General features: G+C 43.9%; 1 long non-coding RNA gene across 7 annotated transcripts; it reads left to right on the top strand.

The window, feature by feature from the left end:
• Positions 1-6,678: 6,678 nt before the first annotated feature.
• Positions 6,679-14,940, top strand: LOC123127644 (uncharacterized). Of its 7 annotated transcripts, none has more exons than XR_006462724.1 (11): positions 6,679-7,175; positions 7,260-7,374; positions 8,865-9,071; positions 9,163-9,253; positions 9,903-9,977; positions 10,213-10,300; positions 10,456-10,674; positions 10,792-10,985; positions 11,173-11,239; positions 11,768-14,280; positions 14,548-14,940. It is a non-coding gene; the product is annotated as an uncharacterized lncRNA (long non-coding RNA). The 7 variants fall into 7 exon arrangements; XR_006462725.1 differs by having other exon boundaries at positions 14,045-14,280; XR_006462728.1 differs by having other exon boundaries at positions 10,755-10,985; positions 11,173-14,280.
• Positions 14,941-15,179: the final 239 nt, after the last annotated feature.

Raw genomic sequence — 15,179 nt, forward strand, 5'->3', positions numbered from 1 at the left:
GATGGCAACAACACATGATTGGCATTGCAGTGCAGTGACTGTTTCTTTATACATGATATTTTCAGTAATATTTGTTGCATCCTGTCACCCTTAGTCGTGAAAAATAGCACGCATGAGCAATGAAATTAGAGATGCATTATTAATCAAATCAAGCCTAATTCTCAAAGTCTAAATGGTACTAACCTAGATACTCTAAGGTACATGATTTTCTTTGATTTGCTTATCATATGGTGTCCTGCAGAAAAAGTTCCTAGGTATCGCATCATAATTAACCTAACTTTATATAGAAGGTAGAATTAGCAAAAAATGCTATGATTTGTGTTGCTTAGAGGTTCATAAGTGTAGGATGTGTGTACGTGCGTTCATATAGGTTTATGGAACTGAGCATATGTGTTATCCTATGTTGGCGCTATTGCTCGCATTTTCCTGAATTTATTTCAGACTCTCTGGTGATATTCGTTCAGTGGCAGGTGACGTTCCCATCGACTATGAAGACGTTTGTTGTGACTTCGTCAATCTCAAGATATTGTATCGGCTCAGTATCTCGAAGGTTTTTGGATAGGATGCGAGTGTATGTGTTCTTAGGGATGAGTGTATGTGCGTATGTGACCATATGTGTTGTACCGTGTTAAATAACGGTAGCAAACACCAAAAGATAAAACCTACTACTGACCTAAATAAATAACCACAACATGTCAACTCATATGGGTTTGTAGAACTGAGCATATGTGTTGTGCACTGTGTTGGCAGTGGTGCTCGCACTTTTCTGAATTTATTTCAAGCTCTCTGGTGATATTCATTCAGTGTCAGGAGACGTTCATGTCGACTACAAAAACTTTTGTTGTGACTTCGTCAATCTCAAAATATTATACCAGCTCAGTATCTCGAAAGTTTTTGGATGCGGCATATGTGTATGTGTTCTTAGGGTCGAGTGTACGTGAGTATATGTGCATTTGCATTGTACTGTGTTAAATAATGATAGCACCAAAGGAAAGAAACCTAGTAGTGATCTAAATAAAAAACCAAGACGTGTCAGCTCATATGGGTTTGTGAAACTCAGCATATGTGTTGTATTGTGTTGGCACTGCTGATCGCATTTTTCTGAATTTATTTGGGGCTCCCTGGTGATATTCGTTCAGTGGGAGAAGACATTCCTGTCGACTACAAAGATGTCTATTGTAACTTCATCAATCTCAAGATATTGTACCGGCTCAGTATCCAACACGTGCCAGCTCATATGGGTTTGTGAAACTAAGCATATGTGTTGTACTGTGTTGGCACCGGTCTTTGCATTTTCCTGAATTTATTTCAGACTCTCTAATGATATTCGTTCAGTCATAGGAGACGTTTCCATCGACTACCAAGACGTCTATTGTGACTTTGTCAATCTTAAGATATTGTACCGGCTCAATATCTCAAAGGTTTTTGGATAGGGCGCACATATATGCGTTCTTAGGAGTGAATGCATGTATGTATATGTGCGTTAGACTGTTAAATAATGGTAGCAAACACCAAAGAAAAAAACTAATAGTGAACTAAATATTAAAAAACACCACGGGTGTCAGCTTGATATGCACTCACACCAAGTACTTCAAAAGTTTTTTTTAACGTAGAAAGGCGCACAAAGCGCCACCCAATACATTCAGCTCAGTAACATCTTACAGCGTGAATTACATAGCCCTGGAAATTGAAATTAGACAGGAGAGAAACAACAGGGCATATCATGCTTGTATGAGCTGAAGCAAAACAACTAGTGTCAGGTTCTGGTAAACTTCTAAGAACCTGATGAGCCACATTATGAGAAATACCATTGATCTCTCTTGATATGTGATACACCTGTGCTTGGAGATCATTAGTAAAGGAGAAAAATCCAGCTAGAGAAGTTCTGATGGTCCAAAGGGTGGAATCTGCCAATACACTTCTTGCCGCCGCTGCTTTTGCCAAAGAGAGGCAATCAGTAAGAAAAGTAGGCCTAGAGATCTGAAGTCTATGGGCGACTTGAGCTGCAAAAAGCAAAGCAAGAGCTTCCGCTTGAAGTGGCGAGCTGATGTTCTGGGTAGAAGCTTGAATTTGCACATTCACTTCTGCTTGGTCCTGGAAAAAACTGAGAAACACTCCTACTCCTGTAGCTGTTGTGCCATGTGGTAATCCTGGAACCTTTGCACATTTGAAAGCAGCATCAGAATAAATTTTTGCTCCAGATATAAGAAGATTAGATTTGAGAGTGTGCCCTTGAGCAGGAATAACACAACTATTTCCTTGCTGATGAACTTGATCAATAGCTTGTCCCTAATTAGAAGAAATTGACACAGCCGTGTATTGGTCAGACAAAGCTTTTGCAGTAGTGTGAACATGATGAGGTTGAGAATTGCGCGTGTCAAAAAGCTTATCATTTCTAGCTTTCCATATGCACCACATAAAATTTAGTATGTTAGATATAGATGCATGAAGATGATTCATATTTAGTAAACTGAGAATAATACTGTGCATAGAGAAATGATTTTGAACCAAGCCATCAGATCTAATATACCAAGGGTGGCCAAACCAGGCTGCTCTAGCAAAATCGCAAAGAAAGAAGAGATGCATTTCATTTTCATCCTCACCACACCTGCAACATGTTTTAGAAATGTGAATTGAAAAGCGGCCCGCTCGCAAACCTGTAGGAAGAGCTTTTCGAAGAAGTCTCCATGCAAAAGTTTGAACACGAGGTGCAATCAACTTTTGCTTCCAAACCTGAGTGAGAAGATTTTTAACCTGCAAAGATAGTTGAGAGGGAGTATTCCTGGGAATGCTTTGAATATCCTGCAAGCACAGTTTATAAGCGGATTTAGAAGTGCATTTGCCACTCGGAGCGAGGTCCCAACAGAGAATATCTGGGCAGTCATCCTGAATGATGGAGGTTTGAGTAATAGAAGTAGCCATAGGCTCTTGGAAAAGAGAATGAATAAGATTGTTGTTCCAAGTCTTTTGCCCAGGAAGCCATAGATCCTTAACCTGAGCGGGATAAATAAAGCCAGGTGGCTGAATGATGAGATGATTATGAATAGTGGACCAGGAAGAACACCATGGGGAACTCCAGAGGGCAATATTCCCCTGAGTAATTTGGTAGAAAGAGTGGGCTTTTAACTTGGGAAGCATTTTGAGAATGGAAGACCAATAAGCAGATTTTGGAATAGTGAAAGTAGCAGTTCAAATGGAAGAGTTCGGAAAGTATTTGGATTTGAGCACAAGGTACAAATAAGAGTTAGGAGCATCTGCAAGTCTCCAAGCTGAAGCAAGAATAAGGCCTTCATTAATGGCTTGGAGGTTTCTAATACCTAACCCTCCTTCATTCTTAGTTGTACAAATGTCCTTCCAAGCTCTAGTACTTCAAAAGTATGAAAGCAACTCTAGCTTAGTAGACTTAATTCTTTTATATACAAAAGCACGACGTAGGGTTTTACCTTTATTAAGACGGCCCGAATCTGGGTAAACTTCTTGTGTGTTCTTCTTCTCTTATCCAATGTCCGATCTACCAACTCGTCCCCTTACCCAGGATCTGCCGGTTTTGACACTGATGTTAAGTAAACTCGTGTCCTTCGTTTCCGATCAACCCGTTCAGGCAACCACCTAGTTGCGATGGCCTCGAGACTTAGTCATTTCACAAGGACATCTGACGTGTTGAGTATCGTAATTAGTTAGGAAACATAAAGATAGATTAGGAATTATTCTGGCTTGTCTTGTACTCCAAGTTAATCGTGTACTCCTATATATATGCTCACGAGGCTCAAGCAATACAACAACTATTTCACCAAATCCCTCTCTCCCTTCTAACATGGTATCAGCCTAACTGATCCAAACCCTAGCCGTCGCCGTCACTTCCGCTCTGCGCCGCCCCCGAGGAGGTCGGTCTCCATGATCGCCGTCGGGAGCCGCGCCGCCCGTACCTAGGGTTCATCCACCGATGATGTTGACCGGCTTCCCTAGAAAGTCTTCTTTTTCAGATCCTTTGATCCGGATTTTTCTCTCAATCGCCAGTCGTCTTGATCTGCATTTCTTTTGGTTTTGCCGATCTACGATCGGTTTTCGTCGCCCGCCGCCGCCGTCGACCCACACGCCTCTACTTCGACTTTGGCATCAACTACACCGATGTCTTCTTCGACTTGGCGGCCTCGCGCGGCACACGGCGGCCCGGAACGGCCGCCGTCCACGCCTCCGTTCGCACGTCACTCCGCCAATCGTCATCGCCTCGATCGGATCAGGAATCCTACATCAACTCGTTCGCCCCGTTTCATCAACTGTCAGACGACTCCACGCGTGTGGCCGGGTGCTCCGTCCGCCGGCCACATCCAGCTACTTTGCACGCGATCCTGACATGCACGCACATGTGATGTGCATCTACATACACCGTACACATGTAGTGGATGGGACGTGGACGTCTCGAGCTAAACCCGAGCTGCATGTCGCCGCTCCATGCACGAGCACGCTAGCGTGCTTGCGATCGTGGATGTTGGGCTTGGTCATGCTACTTCGTTGGCATATGGTGCGTGGCCTTCTGCTGTCGTCTGCGCATCTTCCTCCTCGTGAGCAATTGGACTGATCATCTGAGTGTCCGCGATCCACTTCATCAGCGCCGCCCGATCGACCTGGTCCGTTGATTGTGCACGCCTTCACGGGTTCCGTGAAGATCATCTTCGAGTACAGCGCATCTCTTCACCGATTGAGCATCGGGCTGCCGTTGCATCGCCTCGTCGGACCGCAACGCCGCCGCCCTGTGGTTCTCCCGCGGCTGCATCGACCCGCGTGTTGCCGCTGCGTCGTCCCTTTGGGCCGTAGTGCCGCAGCCTGCGGTCTACCGCCGCCCCGAGTACGTCCGTTCCAGGCCGTCTTCGTGGCAGTACCGACCCTCGCGCTGCCACTGCGTCGCCCCATCGGGCCGTAGCGAGCGTGGCACGCTGTCTCCGTCGCCGCCCGAGGCCGTCCCCACGGCTCCACCGACTCGCGCGCAGCCGTTGCGTCTCCCATTCGGGCCGCAGCGCCACGGCCCGCGGTCCCCGCCGTCACCCCGAGGTTTTTCTGCCGTCGCCCCGACCTGCCCGCCGCCACTGCGTCGCCCCTTCGGATCGTCGCGTCACGGCCCACGGTCCACCACCGTCCCCGCGCGTCGACCTCCCGTGGCATGCGCCGTACCGTCTTCCTTGGCGCGGAAACGTCACCGTTCACGTCAGTCTTTGTCACGCTGTCAGAGTTCTTCGCCTACTTCGAGCATCGCCGCCGCGCTTCTAACCTAGCCGCCGCTGCTCCCGCCACTCTTCTTTCGCTACCGCCGCCGCTAGCCCCGTAGCCGCCGCCACCCGTCCACCTCCTTCATCTTCGTCCAGCACCGACCTGTCGCCAGCGTCGCTGTCATCTACCCCGACCACTTCTTCTACTCCGACAACCGCGGGTGACATCGTCGCCGCGCCGATTGGCGCCACAACCATCGTCGAGTCCTTCTCTGCTGGCTTCTCCGACTTCTTCGACATGGTGGATAGCTCGTGCAAGTCCCACTATACGCATGTTCGGTGTTGGTAACACCGCCACGTGCCTTCATCCACGACGTGTTCTCGGGCCTGGCAAGCCTGGTGCGGCGCTTCGTCAACTTCGTCTTCGTTCGTCTACGCATGCCCGATGTTGACAACACCGATGCGTGCCTTCATCTATGATGTGTCCCCGGGGGTGGAAACCCCGGCACGACGCGTCGTCAACAACATCTTCTTCCCGGTGCACCATTACTTCTACACCACCGTGCCCATGCTCACTCGGCACCCCCTAGCGCCCGCGGCTCCACGACGACTTTCTCGACACCAGCCACCCCGACTCGGCCTCGACCACGGCATTCTTCGCACGGCTACCTCGACCACGGCTCCACCACCCACGCTCTCGGCTACCTTGACAACGACACAAAGGGCTACCGCCTGCTTGAGCAATCTCGTCGGTTTCCACTCCAGCCACGACTCCGCGATGCGTCGACCGTTACGACTGTGAGGGGGTGTCCGTCGGATTGTCTTTGGATTCTTCTCCAGTCTCAATGTTTGCGTCGCTACTGTTGTGACTGCGGGGGTATTGAGTATCGTGATTAGTTAGGAAACATAAGATAGACTAGGAATTATTCTGGCTTGTCTTGTACTCCAAGTTGATCATGTACTCATATATATATATATATATATATATATATATATATATATATATATATATATATATATGCCCACGAGGCTCAAGCAATATAACAACTATTCCACCAAATCCCTCTCTCCCTTCTAACATGCCGTACCAAAATTATGGCAAGATGGGACCGCTAAGACCTGCAGTGGGGTTGGCGAACGTGCCTGCACTCGGGCGTCCCGTGTTTAAGCTGGATATGAGCAGTTTTGACTGAGACGCGTCTATATGAAATTTTTATGACCGGTCAATGACTAGGTCGTCCATCCGAGCGTTTGAGCCGGGTATGGACCACGCGCACGCGGACGTAGATGATCTCTACTTCTAATGGAGCAGACGGTAGGCTCTGCCGGTCAATTTTCGTCCCACCAGAAACGGTTAATTTTCGTCCTCGATCCCACCTCCCGCTACCCAACGATTCCTCCCTTCCTCCCTCGAGACAACAAAAAAACGATATGCTACCACAAGGCCCATTGTGAAACACTACGGTTCATCGACAGAAAATCTTCCTAAAAAAGTTCTACGACGTAACCTACGAAAATTAGCCAGACGTTGCCCGTGCGTTGCGAACGAGCGAGCGAAGCCTTTGCCCTCGAGCGACGCCACACCAGATCCTTCGCCCTCGCAGCCGCCGCCGACCCCCTCCCTCAAACGCCGCCTCCCGTCGCGGCCGCCCCCGCCACCTCCCGTCGCGGCCGCCCCCGCCACCTCCCGTCCGGCCTGCCCGGCCATGGCAACACCGTCGGCGGACTCCTCCTCCCCCTCACCTTCTCTCCCTCTCCCAAGGGAGGGAAGGGAATGGAAGGGGTCCGGCGGCAAGGGGAGGCAGCGCCCAGATCCGCAGCCGCACCGGCTGCAACCATGGAGGTCCGACCCGGCTGCAGCCATGGACTGAGACGTCCGAAACCCTAGCTACCCGTGGAGGTCCGACGCCTCAACCTCCAAGGAAAGGACGCGCGTTGGCTGCAGGCCATCTCCGGCGACCTCCGACCATGGTGCGCGCGCCTCCTTCCCTTGTCTTGTCGGTTTCTTCATGCCCCTCCTTGTGATTCCTTTCCTTTCCTTTGTTTTCTGTGCAGGTTGCTCGGATCTGGACCAGCTGCTGCTCCTACTGCTTCAGGTGAACGAGGACGAGCCCTCCCTCATGGCTGCTGCGGCTGCCTACTCCCTCCTCCTACCCCCTGGCCTGGTGTGGTGAGCTCCACCCCCTGGCCTGGTCTGGACACAACTTGGTGGTGTTTGCTAATGTGCACGTATCCGTCCAGTCTGAACGTGTGTGCAATCAAATTGTTGTATATTGTGTTGTTTGATTCTTGCTTGCTTGCTTGAGCAGAGGAAAATCGTGTATAGATAGACACAATCATTGTTCTTTATTTTTGACAGCCCAAAGTCATTCTTCTGCACCACATAATTCTAATTGCTCGCTTGTATGGATTTCAAGTAATCTCTCTAGCATCCTTATTATAACAAGTGGTTTAGTGCATGTTATTTATTAATGAACTTGATCAAAACTTCTTTATTTTAAGTACATTTGTACTTCCAATTTATTCATCCAATTTGATTTGCAAACAACTTGCTTTTCTAGCATGGTCATTTCTTGTTGGCATTAGAAGATATCTCTGCTTCACATTATCACTTGCAATATGGATTGTTCTTCAAAGTGGCAAATGTCGCATCATTACTTACGGTTCTGCCGATTGTAGGAGAGCAGTATTCTTCCATCCCTAATAAGAAATATCTGCTAACTAAGCGCATCAGTTAGAAGAGAAGTTAGAGCTGACGGGAGTGGTGCTAACAGTTTCCATAATAATAGCCTAACAGATAAATATATATCTTCTGATTTTTCAGATTTTGTTGTTCAATCCAGTTAAATCTATTAGCTTACTGTTTGTGGTATAACTATTTCTAGAATTTACAATGTGGTTTCCATGCCTATTGATTTAACTTGATGAGAAAAATTAAACCTATGTTATTCAAAATTTAGTGGGGACCGTTCTTGATTTTTGAATGCACTGCCTAGAAGGTAGCTCTGAATAAATCTTCTATAAAATAAACATATTTTATTGTTAAATTTTGTATTTTTAGAAGCAGATACCATTCATTGTTTTTTCGTTTACAACTGCACATGTTCGGTATGTGTCCATATATGCGGTACGGAGTTTTAGATATGAAGCAAACAGTTCAATGTATTTCGTATTGGTAGAGCTTAATCCATGATGTGTGATGCTTTCTAATGGCACTGTAGATTGTATAATTTAACATATAACTCGTTATAATTCTGTTAAGTCGTACTTATACATCTTACAACCAACATGTGTAGTGATCTACTCAGCCACCTTCTTAAAAGTGAAATTTCTTGCCAATTATAGCTGCATGCAAGAATTGATTTTCTATCTGGTAGCTATTACTCCCTCCGTTCCTAAATATTTGTCTTTCTAGAGATTTCAACAAGTGACTATATACAGAGCAAAATGAATGAACTTACACTCTAAAATATGTCTATATACATCCGTATGTGGTAGTCCATTTGAAATCTCTAAAAAGACAAATATTTAGGAACGGAGGGAATAGTATGTTTTAGAAGGGAGATTACTTTGCTTCAAGCTACAGGATGTTGTGATCTTTGTTTTTATTGCCTTCTTGTATTTCTGACATTGACTTCCTTCTTTTCCTTCCATTCTCAGTGAACAAAGGAAGCCTTGCGCCAAGGAGAAGCGGGCGTGGTGTTCGACTAGGCCAAAGAGAGGACAGGAGAGGACCACAGAGAGCAAAGGAGAGGATAGAGTCAGAGCGCCGTCAGTCAGCCGTGGGTAAATCCGGTCATGCTGCTTCAGGTTCAGGGTCTGCCTTGCTATGATACAATGCGGGAGGAGATCAACATGTAGAGCAAGGTGCGTGCCGGCCTACTTCTTCTTCAAGCTGTTGTTCCATTAGAACCGCCATTGGTTGATTTTGATGGCTAATTCGTCTCTGAATGTGCAGGTCTCCTGGTCCAAGTCCCCTGTCAGGATGTGGTTCAACATCAAGGGCAAGGCGCAGGATTTCCATGCGGATAACGATGCTACTACCCAAGGTAAACAATGCTTTTCTCCCAAAGATAGAGTCAGAGTAGGATTCTGCTTTTCTCACACTATACCTTTTGGATTTTAAGTTTTAATTAAGGGTGTAGTACAGCTCTAGACACCAACTATTTTTCTCGCATTTTGTTGCTCATCCTTTGTGTGTGATCCAGGAAGGTTCCCCTTCGTTCAATGCATTTGAGATTGCCATCATCATCATCCCGTGCCTGTAATTTCTCACTTCCGTCGGACGCTTCCAGTCCATGTTCCAAGCATTGATTCAGAGGCGCATTAGCACCAATCAGGTCCCCATCAAAAGAACGTCTTGTCTCTTCACATAGGACATGGCCTCCTCCAAGCCTCAGTTCATCCCTTGTCTGAAATCAATTCAATGGTGTACAAGTACATAGAACGTCCCAATCAAACATTACTTTTTCCCAAGTAACACACGCAGTAGATGTTATGTTTGTCCGGAGCTGCCTAGATTTTTTTTGTATATGCTTCTCATGTCAACAACAGATAGGAGTAGTTTTTTTTTAACGTGGTCAAGTTTCTACTTTTGATCCCAGGGACGAAGAACTACTGAAGAATTTGTCAGTTTTTCCTTTGCATTTTTGCTGCCTCTGTTTAGTCCAGGGGCTAAATTTTGTGTTAGTGACGCAGGATGGGACGAAGGTGATTAACGGAGGACCAGCTGCTTGTAGAGGGACACAGGCGCTGCCAAGAAAAGCAGAATTGGTACAGTTAAAGCATTTGGACCATGCTCCCCCCTCTCTCTCTCTTCATACATCAAAATTGCAGCTACCTCTTTTCTTTCTTTGTTGCTGCTTGGTCAGAGCTCTTTTTAACTGCTATGCCTCTTTTGCCAAATATAAATATAAACAATCTACTTATCCGATTGTTTGTTGGAGCAGCCCAACTTATCTGATTGTTAGTTATTATGTTTATGTTGTTCCTTATGGGCCTACTTCAGAACGGTCGTTGAAGCGAAATATCGATCATGTTCGTAGATCAGGGAATGAATTTGATGTGTCACGCCTGACAAAAGCCCAAGATTACAGGTACCACCTGTTCACTGTCTGTGCTCCTACATTGCAATAGGGATCTGCTGCGCTACTGTTCATGTTATTCAGATCATAGTACCTTAGGTGGTTTTCGTAATTCTATTCGATGGCGCATTCTGAGACGTCATTATTTTGCTTCCTTATCTGTGCAGAATCTTTGTGTCGACGTGGAATGTTGGTGGCCAATGCCCATCAAGGGGGTTAAATTTAGATGACTGACTCCATTCTTCACCCCCTGCTGATATCTATGTGCTCGGATATCACTTATTACGAGGACACTAAACAAGAACGCTGGGTCTAGCATTCATGCTGGCTATCACACGCCATTCCCTGTCCCTGATCCGGTTGTGGAACTAGATGCTGATTTTAAGGTATCATTGAGAAGACATGATAGCTCATCATTTTCCACCACTATCATTCCGAAACCTGAGTCGGAGTTTAAGGGTTTCAGGAAATGATATGTTCTCACAACCAATATTGGCCCGTAGGTTTATTGTGTGCAACCCTGTTAACATAGGAGTCAGGCCGAGCGATTTTGATAGAAATTTCAAGTGTATCGGATCACCAGTCGATGAGTATATTGAGGAGGATACAAGTAATGGAGCATATTTTTCACCATTCCCATAGGCTATGGTACTTAAACACCTATGGAAAAAGATGAAGAGCAGCCAAATACTTCTAGGTATTTTCTTTTGGCATGTACCATTAAATTTCATATGCTTGTTCTTTAAATATCTTAATATTTCTCTTTTAAATGTTAATATATTTAAAATTATCTGCAACTATTTGTGCTCAGCAGTCCTATCCTACCTTCTTGATGATGCTTCTGTTAAGTTCATGCAGTAAGACAAATATTGTGTTTTTACCAGGTGTCCAGGTATTGTTTGGTTGCCAGCAAACAGATGGTTGGCAGATTTCTCACAGTTTGGGTACCAGGTATATAACCAATTAACTCTGAAGAGATGAAAATACAAATTAGTGTGGTATATTGCCGGTTCTTTATCTTATGCTTGTCCATGTGCTTTTTTCCCCTTGGTTGATTATGGACCACATCAAACTTCTAAATTATAAACTAGATATCATGTTCAGCGTAATTCGGCACTAATTTTCTGGTGTGCTATTTCCCATGTCCATCTTACTATCCAGCTGCTTGCTTGTGGTAATTCTGCAAACACTAGAAAAAAAATCAAATTTATAGGTTGTTCATCCACCTTATAATGTTAATTGGAGATAAGACCACAGGAACAGTTTGAGGCACATCACATAATTATTCTGTATGAACTGCCCTAAAACTAATCATATTTACATTTGTAGGGGCTAGCTTTGCTGATGTATATGCCGACATGATAAACTTGATATACATGCATACTTTAATGTCAATTGGAGATAAGCTCATAGTCTGGGGTGCATCACATAATTACTATGTATGAACTGTCCTAGAACTAATCACATGTACACTTGTAGGCTTCAGAGTGTTGTTTCTGAAGAACCACATTCAAGTCATTAAATTGATTTTATGAAGAGATTCTCTCAGTTCTTGCATATTCGATGTTTCATGTTTGGCCTGCTTGGTAGCAACATAGATTCTCTACAACGTGCTAATGACTTATGGGATGATACCATCATCATATTGTCAGGTCATATACCTCCTATCTTTTATGCAATCTTGAAGTTTATTTACAAGGATACAATGCATGTTTTCCTGATCGAGTGATCACTCGATTATGTGTTCAACCGAGATCTGGAAATTAGGGTGAAAGGGTCAGTACTTACACATAGGGTTATAACTATAGCCAAGGATATATTCAACATATATAATTTCAAGAAAATACCAAGGTATCCATTTAGTTCTACCAATCCCATTTGCCTCATAATTGTTTTTGAAATGTTTTAACAAAATCAATTCAAAACTTTTCCTTATTAGTCCGCACCAATTTTAGATTTTAAAGTGCCTAATTTTAATCAATAAGGATCATGACATTGCAAGGCTTGAATTTTTAGACTATGTTCAGTTTCTATGCCAAGCTGGAAATTTGAAGATAAAAGTTAAGGTGTACTTCAGGTGTCAACTATCAATACTAAAAAAAGAGCCTTCATTTTTCCATTGGCTACGACATCAAACATGTGTATCCTACCATGTAGGAGTACTTGTTCCAATTCATGGCTTTCATCTTTCATGCGTGTGTCTTCAAAGTTTATAGGCAATTACCACACATAACTAACCAAGCCCCTCATCATGCTCGTGGTTAGTCATTTTAAAACCTTTCTCTTTTATCTGTTGTGTGCTCATTGAGCTATTCTATCATGCTTGTCGTTTGTTGTCAAGGTGAGTTGAGGCAGACAGCAAGGGCTGAGGTTGAAAAATAAATTGCCATTGTGATGCTAAGCAAAATATCAGGTTCTAATTAGTGGAGGACTACAAAGTTAAAGAGGTCTTGATGAGATGATTGACATGACATGAATAGTTAATTTGACGTGTATCATGGGCACTTCTTCATTATTCAGTTGCCTCGCTTGAATTTGTGGACCAACTGGTGGGCATAGTTCAGTTTTCACAGATAGCGAAAGCTGCAAAACTGGGTGTGCTAGATTTTGTTCAAAGTGCAAACTTTTATTTGATAAAGCCGGTCAAGTTTACTTGTGTACATCAATGCAGTACCAACTGTAAAAGAGTTACAACACAAGGTGAAGAGTCTCCTTTTTGTATTACACTGGGATTGAACCCGCATGTTGCTAGGGCAACCCTCTTTTATTTTGGTCTTTAACTCTATTTTCTGGTGTATCTTTGTTTATTGAAAATAGTTGTTGCCCTGCCCTCGACAATTTGCAGTGTGTGCATGACATCTTATATACACTATGGCCCTGTTTGGTTCAGCTTTTATCGACGGATTCCGCTGCCGCGCAGCAGAATCTGAACCAAAGGGCAAACCCAGCAGAATCTGATTCCAGAAATTCGCTGCCAAAATTTGAACCAAAAGCGGAAGCAGCCCAGGACGTGCTTTCCAAAATCTGATTTGGATGCGGGCAAAAATCTGAAAAAACTGTATCAGCTGGTTTGTCAAATGACCTACATCTTTTTCACAACTGCTTTTAGAAATCCACAACCGAACCAAACAGGGCCTATGGCTGGCTAATTTAGATAATTACCACCTATGACCACTATCTTGCCTATTTTTCTTGTGATGGCAACCATAAGTAGAGGGTTCAGCAAGGCATTGAGAGAGACAGGTGGCAACTTCTCTACATGTAAAAAAACTATAGATAGAGGGGGGGGGGATAGACTTCTAGAATTTACGCCAGGTTAAGACAAGCAAATTTCAAAATATAAAAGCGTATGATTACGTGTGGACGTGATGGTGGAAGGGAACTCGAGAATTAGAAAGGTGGAGATAGTGGGTGAAGAAGTATGTCTCATTATCATCAGAATATGAATATGCTCGCATTTAGCGTCTCACCAATGAATATATATTATATGCGAGCTTATTTATCCCCTCAAAAAAATATGACCTTATTTTTATTTTAATATTGTTTATACATGTCCACTTTTGAGATCAGAGATGAAAACTAATGGCTTCCAATGATGCTTTGAAAATGCCGATTGACAAAGCTTTATGAAGAACCGGACTGAAAAATTGTCTTGTTTTAACAATCAGAAGAGATGCATACACATAATTATTCTTTATATATTTCTTGTGCATGATAATACAAAAGGTGTGTTTCTATATATATTTGTTTTTGCAGAGTATCAGAGAGATGAAGATGGATTACGATATTCAAATAGAATTCATTGACAAGGGTGTTCAGGCTATGTTGTTGAAATGGGTCAAAAGTCCACTAAGTTTTATACAACAAAAGGCCCGTGACAACGCACGGTCATGTCACACACACTGATGAATTATTGGCATGGGATAATCTCTAGCTAGCGAGCACCTAGCCTGTTTGCTCCATAAAGCACATCTGCACATATATTTTGTACTGTAAGCAATTCCTTTATTCGCCTTCAAAATCTAAATAGTATGGAAATCAGGAAAATTATATAGCTATTTGGGTGTATCTCTACTCCTAATGTCAGGGTTATTTTATCAACTACTGGGTTGTTGATCGACATTACGGTTTAATTCTTACACGAATTAATGTTGACTCGATTCCCTGTAGTAGGTTGAGAGGCTTCTCCTCTCATGATTTACTCTGAGTAGTTTGCTTGGCTCCATGATCCTCATGATTTCTTTGAATTTTTCCTGTAGGAGCTCGATAAAAAATAACCTAAGAAAAATATGTCGTTCTTCTCTACAATGGTTGCGTGTGGAATTTGAGGAGAATCTGTGCACCAACATCCGGCTGCTTGATGTTGCTCTGATCATATTGTGTAAATATATTTCTAATAAAGCAATCGCCCCATGGTGTACATGTTAGAAATAACAAGATGTAATCATCAAGTGTGAGAGATGGCAACATCATGATGGGATGGTATGTACTGTTATGCTCATCAATAGATTAGTCTTTCGTTCTCTTGTAGACAAATGTTTTTTGTTATGCAAACAATTAGGAAATATCTAATTTCTATGTACGTCCAAATATATATAAGTGGTTGTTGTTAACACTGAGTTTGGATTTGTTAATGGTCGCTGCATTTGGTCTATCCCGAGCCTCTGGCTGTGGATCATGTTCTTTTGATATCCGCTTGTCATGCTATGTTATCTCTGGTTGTGGTTGTGGTTGGACTTCTGGTATGTGTTACCTCTAAATTTGCAGCAAATAGCATTTCATTAGAGATGGCTTTGCAGCAAATTGCAAATCGCGCAAACCAAGCCATCGCCGCCTCGTCGCTCTCGCCGGGAGCAACAACAACCGCCAGTCTCTTCTTAGCCGGCATCTC

The sequence above is a fragment of the Triticum aestivum genome, chromosome 6A, assembly GCF_018294505.1.
Source record: "Triticum aestivum cultivar Chinese Spring chromosome 6A, IWGSC CS RefSeq v2.1, whole genome shotgun sequence".
NCBI classification, from domain to species: Eukaryota; Viridiplantae; Streptophyta; class Magnoliopsida; order Poales; family Poaceae; genus Triticum; species Triticum aestivum.